The sequence below is a fragment of the Panthera onca genome, chromosome A2, assembly GCF_046562875.1.
Source record: "Panthera onca isolate mPanOnc1 chromosome A2, mPanOnc1 haplotype 2, whole genome shotgun sequence".
Lineage (NCBI taxonomy): Eukaryota > Metazoa > Chordata > Mammalia > Carnivora > Felidae > Panthera > Panthera onca.
Window position 1 is genome coordinate 107,462,848 of NC_138340.1, and position 14,027 is coordinate 107,476,874.

General features: G+C 34.8%; 1 protein-coding gene across 12 annotated transcripts in view; it reads right to left on the bottom strand.

The window, feature by feature from the left end:
* The window catches only part of DGKB (diacylglycerol kinase beta), a 725,288-nt gene that overhangs the window by 446,716 nt on the left and 264,545 nt on the right, over window positions 1–14,027 (bottom strand). The window lies entirely within an intron of this gene.

Below are 14,027 nucleotides of genomic sequence, written 5' to 3' on the forward strand. Positions count from 1 at the left end.
AACATGTATCCCAATGAACCATTATAACTGAAACATTAATTTTATTATCTCTGGAAAAATCAAAAACATATTTTATGCATATGTATTTTACAAGAGAAGGAGAGAAAGAGTACAGGAGAAAGGCAGTGAGAAATGACAGAGATAATGAGAGACAGAAAATGAGAGAATATTTTTCCTGGGAAACCTCTGTTATCTTATTAAATAACCTTAATGTTCTTCCTCACATAAAATGAGTTAGAGAGGATAAATCAGCAAACAATCGGCTCTGTAATGTGGTCCAAACATTCGGTTCCTTTTTCACTAATGCACATAATTCTTGGAAAATTAGTGTGTTAAAAATATCAAACTCTCTTAGATCATTTTTCTTTTTCTTTTTTTTTTTAATTTTTTTTTAACGTTTATTTATTTTTGAGACAGAGAGAGACAGAGCATGAACGGGGGAGGGGCAGAGAGAGAGGGAGACACAGAATCGGAAGCAGGCTCCAGGCTCTGAGCCGTCAGCCCAGAGCCCGACGCGGGGCTCGAACTCGCGGACTGCGAGATCGTGACCTGAGCTGAAGTCGGACGCTTAACCGACTGAGCCACCCAGGCGCCCCTAGATCATTTTTCAATGAATAAAAACAAATAGTTAGCTAAAATAATTTTGGCCTTTTACTGAAACTATTCATGATTTCATTTGTATAATAAAGTACTTCTACAAAGATCTTACTTTAAAATATACTTATTCTGGTATGTAGAAAATAGCAACTGATTTAGGATTTCTTAAATATATATAAACATAAATTAGTATTTAAGGACCAAGTAGCTGAGGAACATAAAACAACCTTTTTTTTTTTAGACTTTTTTTTAGACATTTCCTCTCATCTCTACATGTTAAGAGTTTTCTGCATTAGAATGGGAGGTAGGTGATTTGACTCAGTATTTATCTAACTATATTTAGTACTGTAAATATGCAATGAACATTATGGCCAGGTACGTGTGTCTTCATCCCTCAAAATCCTAATGTGTTTGTGTGTGTGTGTGTGTGTGTATGTGTGCATGTTTAAATACATATATACATAAATATATACACATATACAGTTTGCCTACTTATATGCATATGTTTGAAAATGTAATTTAAATATTTCTTCTAAGTTTATAATTATATGACTACAACATGAGTAGAAAAGACTGAAAATTTTGAAGTGAAGAATGAAGAGAAAAATATGATGAAGAGTTTTAATTTAGCCAGAAATCACACATATTTCCTGATCGTTCAAAGAAGTTAACTTGGAAGAATTCATTCCTAATACTTCCAGTTGGAAAGCACAAAGGTATCATCTGTGGTCCAAAGGACATTATCTAAAATTAACTCCTAAAATGTAACACCAAAAATGATTAGGTTGCTTAGGTCTTTTTGGCAAATCTACTCAAATCCATTTTGTCATTTTAATGCTTTTATTAGTAGTAATTAGGATGAGTTTTTTATATGCATTAGATCATTCCACCAAGTTAATTTTAGAATGTGAAGTAAGAAGGTATTGTGAATTATGAAATACATCTGAACTTCTATGGAAGAAAAAAAATACTTTGACAGGGATCAAATACAAAAGAATAGTTATAAATGTCTAAGAGAGTTACATTTAATAGAATATTTATACACTGAGAAAAGTAACTTTTATGAATGACACAGCACCTGCATTGATCCCTTTATTTAATATGCATTTATTAACTACAACTGTGTGCCAGGAACGGAGTTAGATTCCAGAGACCAAAAAGCAAGATAGAGTCCTTGCCTCCAGTATCTGACTGGTTTAGTTGAGAAAGCAGACAAAATAACACACAGTTCAGGTCACAATAGAAAGTTCTCTGGGAGCAGTTGATGCAGATTAAATTGAGGAGTATATCAAGGTAAGTTAATTCTCTGATGAACTGGGAACAGGATGTGAGCGAAGGATTAATATATAAGAAGGGTGAATAAAGGATACCAGGAAAGTGATTAGATCAGAAATTCTGGACAGTGTGAAATAATGCATTGTCAGAAGAGAAGGGACAGTGCTATTCATCATATTATGGAATAGAAGTCAGTGAGCAAGTTTGAGAAAGGGGAAAAATAGTTTCATATTAGACATGCAAAATTTGAGACATCTACAGGATACTAACCTGGAAATGTTGTCTAGAAGTTGTACAAATCTATATGGGACTGCAGAAAGAAATTTGAGATGGAAGGCAATATTCAGAAACAATCCAAATATATTTTGATGATCAAAATAAAGAAAGGAAGTAAGAAGAGGGAACATACAATAAAGGTTAAAAGGGTTGTGATGGAATACAGCAGACAAAGATTTTCTCTTTTTTGGGATTAAAACCTTGAGCAAATTATTTAAATCATCTGATCATGAGCTTCCTTATCTGTAAATGGAGAAAATGCCCAAGTGATAAGTTTGTTGTATTTTGACCTACCTATTCCTGACCTATGCCCAACAAATCACCATTATTTTATTATTATAAAGTTAAGGAAGCATATATGCATGAAACAGAGTTCTGAATATGAAATTCTAGGAAGATATAATTTTCAAGGGATGAACCAGGAAGGATGTATCCAGTTACATAAGCAGCAACTGTAGAAATTGGATACAATTATTTCCTAATATCCAAGGGAGAGGAAACTTTTAAAAATAAACAGGGCTTTATTTAACATCTAGAAGTTTATTATTGACAATAGCAGTCTCCATAGTCTCCCAACTACACTGAAGAGGAAATGGAAAAGTGGAAAAATAGTTCACACAGGCATTGCTTAATCATTTAAAGTTCTGCCAAAATATTAAGTTAATAACTTCCTTTATAACACACACAAGAAAACGTGGAATTGTACATGAACAATAATATGGAAAATCATTTGATCTAAATGAAAAGTCATGCTTCAAAGAGTGATAGGCAAAGAGATTTTCTGTAGTTTAAATGGTTGTTTTGAGAAGATAATTAGCTATTAATTTTGAAGCAGATACTGATGCTTCTACAGTGTATTTGTGCTTACAGTTTAAATATGGTCAATGATATCACTAGAGCTCCCATTGTCGATGGTATATATTGGTAAGTATTCCATAAAAATTATGTATTCATAATCAATTATTTCTGAGAAAATAGAAACTCAGACCTGAATTTTTCATTTAATATTTGTATTGATTTTTTAGCTACTTTTTGTTTAAAAGTTTTATTACAAAATAAGAAAACTATTACAAACAAATATTTATAAACTATATGTTTATTTTTTTTAACATTTATTCATTTTTGAGAGACACAGAGAGACAGGGCATGAGCATGGGAGGGACAGAGAGAGAGGGAGACACAGAATCTGAAGCAGACTCCAAACTCTGAGCTAACAGCACAGAGCTTGACCCAGGGCTTGAACCCATGAAATGGGAGATCATGACTTCAGCCAAAGTCTGACGCTTAACTGACTGAGCCACCCAGGTGCCCCCAGACTACATATTTAGTTAAAGAAAATACTGAAGAAGAGTATTCAAACTATTCACTAAAATTCTTGGCAGGGCTGCTCAACTTCTCTTCTTCACATTTATTTAATACACATCTAACCAACGATTTCCCCCAATTTCCACTGACATTGCTGATTGGTACATTTCTTCTCCTTTGCATCTCACAAGGGGATAGGAGGCAGTGGCCAAGGCATAAGGGGCTGGTAGACCAGTTAGCCAACAGGGTGTTTACTGAACATTTAATTTTATTTTTGAACTCACTGCATACTGTACTTCAGAAGAAATTGTTGCTTGTCTTTGTGTGTGGGAAAGACCAGGAAAAGAGAGGGGTTTTTTTTCTGGTAATGTTTCAGACGTAATGATTACATACTGAAGCGTGAACACCATTCACTGGACAGGTATGTATCTTTTACCCTACTAGAGGAAAACATGGCAGAGACTGGATATACAGTAGAGCTCCCAAACTCATCATCATCAGAGTTTACTATAATGTACTGATTAATGATAATATTTAAATTAAAAATGCAAAATTCCTGGGCAAATACTAAATTGGGATGGATGCTGGAAAACCAGGAATAGACCAGAAGAGTCCTGGGTAAATCTAATTATCATACTCACTATAACTGTAGGACCCTATGTGATTTGGCCCCTCAGTAACATTTTCCTATGCTATTTCTATCCTTTCTGGTTCAGTCACCATGGCCATCTTGCTAATCTCCCCCAAGCATGTCAATACTGTCCCATCCTGATGCTCTTCTCCTTGGTCCTCCCTCTACCTTAAATGATCTTCTATGAGATGGCCAAATGGCTTGCTCCCTCATCTCCTTCATGTCTATACTTGGTGACTTCTTCCCTGCTCAGCTTATATAAAAGAACAGACCACTCACTACCCATGTATATTCCCTTTACTTTCTCTGCTTACGTAATGTATAGTTTGCTAGTTTAATTTGTCTTCCTCCACTGAAACATAAAGCCATGTGAGTAGAAACTGTTATCTCTTTGTTCAAACTGGACTGGCACTTCTAAGACTTGTTCCTCACATCTGTTAGCCATTTAATAAATATATACTGAATCAATTTATGTCACTATCATTGTTTTGATTAGTGAGCTATGTTTTACTTTTTACTTAGCTGTTGCATCGTTATTCTATTTTTGGTATGGATTACACTGCCCACTGAGAGTTATCTCATTTTCACTCATTAGTAGGGACGTGTCCTTTAACTGCCTGGGGTGGATGGGAAAAGTTGTACCAGAAAAGACACTGGGCAGGTTAGCAAATTGTGAATACTCAAATAAACTAGTTTGGTAATTATTAGAAACTTTTCTTTCATGGGATAAAATAAAAAACAGGTTAAGGCATATAGATAAATGAATTGGTTATTTCTAACAGCCAATTCATGTGAAACTGTTCTTTTTAGAGTGATCAAGGAATTTAGAATCACATGGGTCTCTAGTATAACTGCTATTCAGCCAACGAGTATTGCATTCTTTGTGAGATGGATAACAAAAGTTCAGTATTTTCAACATCTTTCAAGTCATAATTCATTTGCTGATATATGTGGAAAGTGACTATAAAGTTGTAATACCCCAAATTGGGGAGTTCTTCTTTAAGGCAGGTGATTATATGACTTTGTTAATTGTAGGAGCACATTGTTTTGTTACCTTTACTACCCATAGATTTTTAATAAAAAATCGACTTCAAACTCATTTACTCTAGTGATAAAGACAGCATTAAGCTCACACATTTAATTGATGGGTTGTAGCTCACAAAATCATCATAAAATAGGGTTAATCATAAGAATTGGAAGGGTGAGAGAAGGGCTTTATTTTTACTTTGCCAACAATTTTTTACAACCAGCAACATTATTTTTCTGGATATTTCCAGTAGAGTTGGATTGAATTTTTATGATCTTTTTCTCAGCCTTCTGAGGATTTTTGTTTAGCTCCCTGACATAACAAGGTTTCATAACAAGAGACATATGTAGTAGGTCATCGGTTCTGATTCAAGATGGATTTTATTTACATAAAATATGGTAGAAATTTTGTTATATAAAATTATATCTTAAATTATGAAAGTAGTAAATACAATTCGTGGAATCTGTTAATCTTTCCTAAGTTACACATTTATTGTAATAGGAAAATATATTAAAATTTTTCACTATGCAAGTATGCATACTTGGAATATGAGAATCTGTAGACTGTTAACTTTTACTTTTAATATTGTATATGTTTTGCATTTAGTTCAGGTAGGTGAAACCAAACATTTCTATATATAGCACTTTCATAAAAAAAATCATTATACCTAATTATTCTAACAATCTGGAAAATAATTTACATGATTTTAAAAGATTTATCTTCTATTTTATTTCATTTCAATAAATACTTGATTTTTTTCCTAGAATATTTTAGGGATGATATGAGACTAAAATAAACCATTTGTACTTTCACAAAGCTTTAGAGTTATAAAGGAAAAACCCATGTCACAAGTACACAAAAACTTGATATTGACTTTATATAGGCCACATTAGCATATGCAGTTGTTGTAACAGCTCAAGATGAGCATATTTATTTCAGTGTTGTGAAGGAAAAAAACACCTCCTCATTCTCTGACCAGAAAGCAATATATATAGTGTATATTTCATCTTTTCCAACTAGTTTACACCTGCAAATAATGTTTTCAATCAGATAACAACATGCATTATCAGGAAGAAACCTTTTTTATGACATAGATACTAATTTTAGAGACCACTAATAGAATAGAATCAGAGAGAATTTATATAAGGATATATAATGGAAACAAACAAATATCCACTTCTGTCTTGAAAACAATTTAAGATAAAAAGGGAAATGTCCAAAGAGTTTGATATTTACTAAATAACTCACACTAAGGATTAGCAGAGCTCCAATACATCAAGAAAAGTTTCAACTCTATAAACGAAGTTTTAGAAAAGAAAAAATAAATAAAGATAGGATGAGAGAAGAGATGCATACATAAAGATTTTACAGACTGGTGTGGTAAGGAGGAAAAAATGGGGAAGAAAGGGAATTAAAAGAATGAATAACTGCAAGCTCATGGTGGCAGACAAAATAAATTTATTTTAAGTACATCTATGATACCAGTTGGAAAGTAATGCACCAAAAACAAAGTTGAGTCTAAATCAAAAGGAATATTAGATTAGTAGAGAGACCTTACAGAATGGAACAGTTCCCAACGTAAAACAGTGAAAGGGAACCTCTGCAAAAGCAGCTCTGGTAACAAAGCCATGATCAGGGATAGCACAGCTAGAAATAGGAGGGGCAGGAGTTACAACAAGTGAGCAGGTCAGTCATAGCCTGCTCAGCGTCCCCATCAAGAGCAGTTACCAGTGGCATTTGCCTCCAGGATAATAACAGAGAAACAGTTCTTCCATGGAAGTACTGGTCTGCCACTGGGGACACAGTGCGGGCATTGGTATGTATAGAAACAGAGCATTCTCAAAAGTGATCCAAAAGAAACTAGAAATTCAATGCAATTTCATTCAAACCTTTTTATTTTATTTTATTTTATTTTAAAAAAAATTTTTAAATATTTATTTTTGAGAGAGAGAGAGAGAGAGCAGAAGAGGGGCAGAGAGAGAGAGGGAGCCACAGAATCCAAAGCAGGCTCCAGGCTCTGAGCTGTTAGCACAGAGCCCAACACAGGGCTTGAGCCCTTGAACCATGAGATCATGACCTGAGCCAAAGTCAGATGCTTAACTGACTGAGCCACTCAGGTGCCCTTATTTTTATTTTTATTTTTTTTACTTGAGGCAATAAATAGGAAGAGTAAATGTCACTAAATTTTGAGAGAATATTTAGGGAGATAGAGTATATAAAATGTTCTATCCTTAGCATCAAAACACCAACAAAGCAGAGCAAAGGGCAGCAATACTCTAACATATATATTATTTCATCATATGTGAAATTATGTCAAAGCAGTGGTGAAAGAGTTGGACTAATGAACAGCTTTGGTTGAGACAATTACATTTCATTTTGAGGTGGAAAATGTGCTCCATGTCTATATAATCCATATCTTTCAATGCATTTCTAAGAGAAAATTCAATCTTTAAAGATTAAAGGTCAGAACCTTAAACAAAATGTAAAAGTAATAAAAGAAGATATACAGGAACATTTCATAATCTCAACTTGAGGAAAGAGTTTTCTAAAGCTTATAAAATAGAGACATCGTTCTGCATAGAATTAGTAGATAAAATTTTGAATATTTATATGGACAAAAAAAAGAAGAAAATAAAAAAAATTGAAAGCACACAGAGCAAACTAGAAGAAAGCATCTGCAACACATATAAAATGATGGTGTTAATATTTATGCAATGAGATCTTAAAATGAACGTAAAAAAGACAAATAAATCAAAAGGAAAATGGGCAAATAAAAGAGCATATGCTTTACACAAGAAATATAACACTTTGGTATACATAAGAAAAAAAAAAACTTGTTTGGAGCATCTGTTCTTTTGGCCTTATTTGATTATGGGGAAACATACTGCTGGGAATGGTTTTGGTAGATACACCAAACAAGGAAACCGACTGTATTGAATCAAACAATAGGCATGTGACCAAAGCCAGGCCAATGAGACAATTTTTCTCTGAAATTTGAACTTGAACTTTGATCTAAAGAGATAATTATGGGTTACTGATTCATCCATATGCGACAACCTGCAAACATGGTAATGCACAAGGCTTATTACTAAGAATGTACTACTACTATAATTTAATTGGGAAATTACCCCAATTGTACCATATCAGTCTGGACTATAATACCTATTATACAGCAACTTATCTATTTATTCAATGATTCTCCATGCTGCCTGCAAAGAATCAACTGGGGAGATTTTAAGAGATTCAAATGCTTGATATCACCCCCAGATAATCAGAATCTGCCTAAACTCTGCACCACTCTAAAGGAGTGTCCCATATCTGTGTCCTCATAGGGATTCTGTTTAAGTGGGCCCCAGGCTGGGTGTGGAGCCCAACATGGGGCTTGAACTCACAACCCTGAGATCAAAACATGAGCTGAGATCAAGAGTTGGAAAGTTAACCAAATCAGCCACCCAGGCACTGCCTCAACACCCCCCGCCCCCCCCCCCCCACCTTCAGAGGCATGTTTTTAATTCTCATTCTTTAAGGATAAAATAAACTGGTTTGCCAGGGCCTCTCCATGATATATCAGAAGTAACATGAAGTAGACTCCTGTGGAAGGGGGAATAATCTGGGAACAGAAAAGAAAGCCAGCTGACCAGAGGGCAGTATTTTAAACAATAAAATTTGTAGTCTACCTTTTCTGGACAGAATGTTGACCAAAGTTTATGAAATACAACAATTCAACAGCCCTGCTGATAAGATGTCTTACATGATAAAGGACTTGGAAAGGATAATAATGGAGAATTAGTAATGCAAGAAAACTTATATAAGTGAACTTCTCAGAATGAACCCATAGTTGGGACTTTAAATGACCCAAAGGAATCTTAGTTATTCCCAATGAGTATGCAGAAAAAGATTCATGTTCATGTTGGTAGAAGTGGAGGTGATGGAAGAGATAAACAACATTAATTTATCTTAAACAAGAAGGGTAGTTAGACTCAGGAGTGCTAAGTTGTCATCAAAGAAACCGATGAGTGAATTCCAATGTGTTGATTTACTTCAATGGACTCAAACAACTACTTAGGAGTAGCCTAAATTCATCTGACTCCTTCCATAATGGTACTGCAGCCTTTTGCCTCACTGTACTAGACATTTATTCTAGCAACTGGATTTACTTTTCCTTCCCATTATGTTTCTGTCAATGGTTATAGCAATTGAGTTACTGAATGCCTCACACACTACCATAGTGTGTCACATACTGCTATCTCCTCTCAAAAAATTCCTTTCACAGAGAAAGAGGAAAGACTGTAGGCTGATGCCCCTAAGACTTGAAATCCTTATCTTGTGTTTTATTGGGCAGAAGCAGTTGGTCAACAGAACAGTGAAATATCCTACTAAAGACTCAGTCACTGAATCAGTGGGGACACTTAAATGGTGTACTAGAAACTGATGTAGCACATGGTCTAAACTATATGACAATGCTTACTCATGTTGCAAAAAAAAACATGGTCTGGGGCCAAAGGGTGATTAAACTTAAGTGATTAAACCTACGTGATTAAAGTTACAATTATATTTAAGACTCACTGTGATGGTTAATCTTATGGTCAACTTGGTTGGGCCATGGGGTACCCAGATAGTTTATCAAACATAATTCTGGATGTTTCTGTGAGAGAGTTTTGGATGAGCTTAATACTTAAACTGTAGACTATGTAAAGGAGATTGCCCTCCATAAGGTGGGTGGGCCTCATCCAATTAAGTAAAGGTCAAATTAGAATAAAAGGCAGAATAAAAGAGAGAACTCACCAGGCTGGTGGCCTTCAACCTAGGACATTGGTTCTTCCTGGTTCTAAAGCATCTTGCCAGCCTTTAGATTCAGACTGAAACATCAACTCTAGATTTTGTACTTGTCAGTCTCCCATGGCAGGTAATCCAATTCCTTATAATAAATCTCTCTATATATAACCTATTGGTTCTGTCTCTGAAGAACACTGACTCGTACATACATTTTAAAAATTTTGCTTCCCATCCCCTTGGTTTTGAACTATCATCATGTAGATGTTTGGTTTTTTTTTTTTTTTAATTTTTTTTTAACGTTTATTTATTTTGGGGACAGAGAGAGACAGAGCATGAACGGGGGAGGGGCAGAGAGAGAGGGAGACACAGAATCGGAAACAGGCTCCAGGCTCTGAGCCATCAGCCCAGAGCCCGACGCGGGGCTCGAACTCATGGACCGCGAGATCGTGACCTGAGCTGAAGTCGGACGTCCAACCGACTGAGCCACCCAGGCGCCCCCATGTAGATGTTTTAACACCTCAGCGAAGAATGCTGCCATATGAGACAATACAGTTTTCAGTGAATTAGAAGCTAAGATTGACACCTGAACATTTTGAGGCTTTTCACACCACTAGACAAACAAGCAAAAACAAAACAAAACAAAAAACAAACAAACAAACAAACAAAAAAGATATGGTGTCAACTGATGTAGTTGACTCTGATTCTCAAGGAGAAATAGGTTTGTGGCTGCACAATGGGAATAGAGAGTACTAATAAGATCTCTCCTCTATCACTGGTTTGTCATGAAAGGCCAGGTTACATATAATAACAAATAACCCAAAATCTTAGAGACATCACCTTACAGAGGCTTATTTATCCTCCATTCAATGGGGATCATGAGTAAGGTGATGTGTGTGTGTCTCCCTCTCTTCTTTCTCCCTCTCTTTACTCCGTGATACAAGCTAACAAAAGAGCCAATATCTAGAATACTGCTGGTTGCTCTGGCAAAGGAAAAGAAAGCATGGAATATCTACTTTCTGCCACAGTTTATTGTGAGAGACCCATATGGACATTCTAAATAGCAAGGGAAAAGGAAGTACACTAAAATCAATGCCTGGGAAGAAACCTGGAAATATTTGATAGCTAACATAAATACTGTCATATATCCCCATGTCTTTCAGTAAGGGTCAATGAAAGACTAATTCAGTCCTATAGAAACAATACTACCAATGTCTCAAAACTATAAGGGAAAAACAGGTAACTGCACTGGGTAAAAACATATAGGCAGGAAAAATGTTTTAAGTTTCAACTACAACTTTCAACCAGTTACAAAACCAGGGACAGAGACTTTACATGTGTCCCATTCCTTTTATTATTAAAAGCATCATTCCATTAAATTCATATTAAACATTTTAACTTTCCCCTTACATTTTTGTATGTTAAGTGCAAATGTAGAGAAAGAGAGGAGAAAATAGTCATCTCCACAGATGTTTCCAGCAAACCAGGATGGAGAGTGGGATATATGAGACTCTGCATTGTCTACATTTTAGGAGAATGTGTGTTTTCAGTTGTATATTTAGTAAAGGCAATATACTGAATGGCATAATTTTGTTTTTCAATAAATATGTTCACAAAAGAAGGGATATTGGACAACCCAATGACTGGATTGTGCTGAACACCTACTGCTTATTCCCTCTGAGAATTCACCTGTCATCCTCAGGTTATAGCATCCTCCTATATCTTTGAGGGAATAAGCCATTTAGATAGAACCTTGACAGGGCTGTGAGTCAAGATGGCCCATCCTAAACAAGTCAAGGCTGTGCCTTGGGAAACAAGAGAAACCAATAAATATACTTCTCCATGGTATATGAATCTTGAGCAGAGATATAAGAATACCAAAAGCAACTGCAACCAATTCCTCTCAGCAATAATTCCCACAGACTTTGTCCTTTATCCATGCTTCTCCGTGCCCTCAAATTGTCCTGATCCCTATCTTTAACAAAACAGAGTTCTTTTATTTTTCAATTAATTCTAGGAGTAACTTCATTCTGTTGTTCATAGAAAAGCAATCTAATTAATGCCATGCCCAACTTTGTAATTGATCAAAGGCATGCAAATAAAAATTACACAAATATATCTTCACCTGTCACATTGGGCAAAAATAGAAATTACTGAAGATAGTCAATTTAAAGAACATGGTGGGAAATAAGCCTCATATACTACTTCTGGGATTATCATCCAATACAAGCTTTTTGTATAGAACCTTGGCAGAACCTTACACAATTAAAATGGAAAATATTCTCAACAAAGCAATTCTACCTACTATCAACCTATTCTATGAAAATATTTTAATATGCTTTCAAAAACATAAATAAACTGATAAATGTTAACCTAACATATTTGGTAATAATGTTAACATATTTGGTAATAAACATATTTGGTAATAATGTCAACTTAACATATTTGGTAATAAAAGCACAGACAATCTGAATGTTTATCAATAATGGGACAGTGAACAAAACTACAGAATACTGTACATCTCTTCAAAATAATGAAACTGATGAATATCTGTTCAACTTGAACAACATCCATCGTATGCTTTTGAGTAAAAAATAAGCAAGCTGCAGAGCAATAAAAGACCTATATTCAAGTTACATAAAAAATCTATTCATCTATAAAACATATATGTGTATGAATACATTATATATATGAATATATTATATGTAAATACATCATATATATACATTAGGTTTTATGTTCCCATAAGAAGTTTTGGTAGGATACACACAATTTGAAGTGGTAATATGTGAGGAGTATTAGTGCTTGAAGTGGGGCCTTTAACATATTTTCTAAGTAATATTTATTGAGTGTAGATTTTCAGAAGTACATACATTATTTTTTATTTTTTCAATATATTAAAATAGAGTGCAGGATAATATGATGGCTAAAACTAAAAGAGTGAAAGGAAACATGTTGTACATGTTTAAAGTGGAATAGGAAAAAATGAAATGAGGAAACAAGGCTAAAATCATTATTACTGCAGTGCATTGATATGGAGCTTCAAACATGTAATTATTAACTAATTACTGTAAATAGTACTGATAATAAATAACATTAGTTGAGGATATATGTAGTAAGCCTAGTCTTATATGCTTCATAAGCATCATCCCATTTCACTTTATAATTATTCTATGAGGCAGGTACTCATTTTAGAGAAAAAGGCAATGAAGACACAGAGGTTTGTAATTAGCAGTCAGTGGGCGTTGCATTTAATTATGAAATACGGGAAAATCCTGGACTTACTGATCTAGATAGAACTAAAGAGGTCCTGGAATGGCTAAATTTTTGAATACATCACTGCTTAATCTTGCAGAATAAGAGCTACTGCTTCAAAATTTAGAGAATATTGAAGAACGAGAAAAAGAGCCACGCCTGACTAAGCTTCCTTGTTAATAGCAAGACTTTGCTTCGCTTTCTTTCGATTGGGACTTCCTGTATGTGGCTCAGGCAGCCAAAAATCTGATCATGATATTGTAGATCCTGGAGTCTGGATCTTGACAAAGACACTGTTCTGAACTAAATGCTTATGATGATCCTGCCTTTGACAGCAAGGAGGTTCTACAGATCACTGCTCAGCTGGCATTGGACAACAGGTAGCAGGGAGTGGAAGAAAGAGATGAATATATTAAGGGTGCCTGTGCTAATTAGCTGTGTATTATTTACCTTTATTTAACATAAGACACAATGCTATACATTTTCTTCTGAGCATTTAAAACCATCCAATTTCAATATTTGGTTTCTGGTTTCCGAGGAAAACCTGGAAGACTTATTCCAATCACACTGATGTATTTTTATTGCTGTTGTTCTTGTTTTTTTCAAAAGAAGCTCATGTAAGCGTGATAAAGCCTCTTACCACCTCATCTGGTCTAAGGTTTACTCTCATGTTGGGAGAGAAAACAGGTCAGTGGAAATTACTAGTAAACTAGGCCAAATTAATGATGAGTGACTTCAGTGTATCAAAACCACATGGCTCTGTTGGAAAAAATAAACGTATTTTACTACCCCTTACCTATGAATAAAGGATCTTGGAAAAGAGTGATAGTCACTAGATTTTGCAAGTGGTAAAGGAAACAATCATGTTATGATTTCTATTCTTTGTGA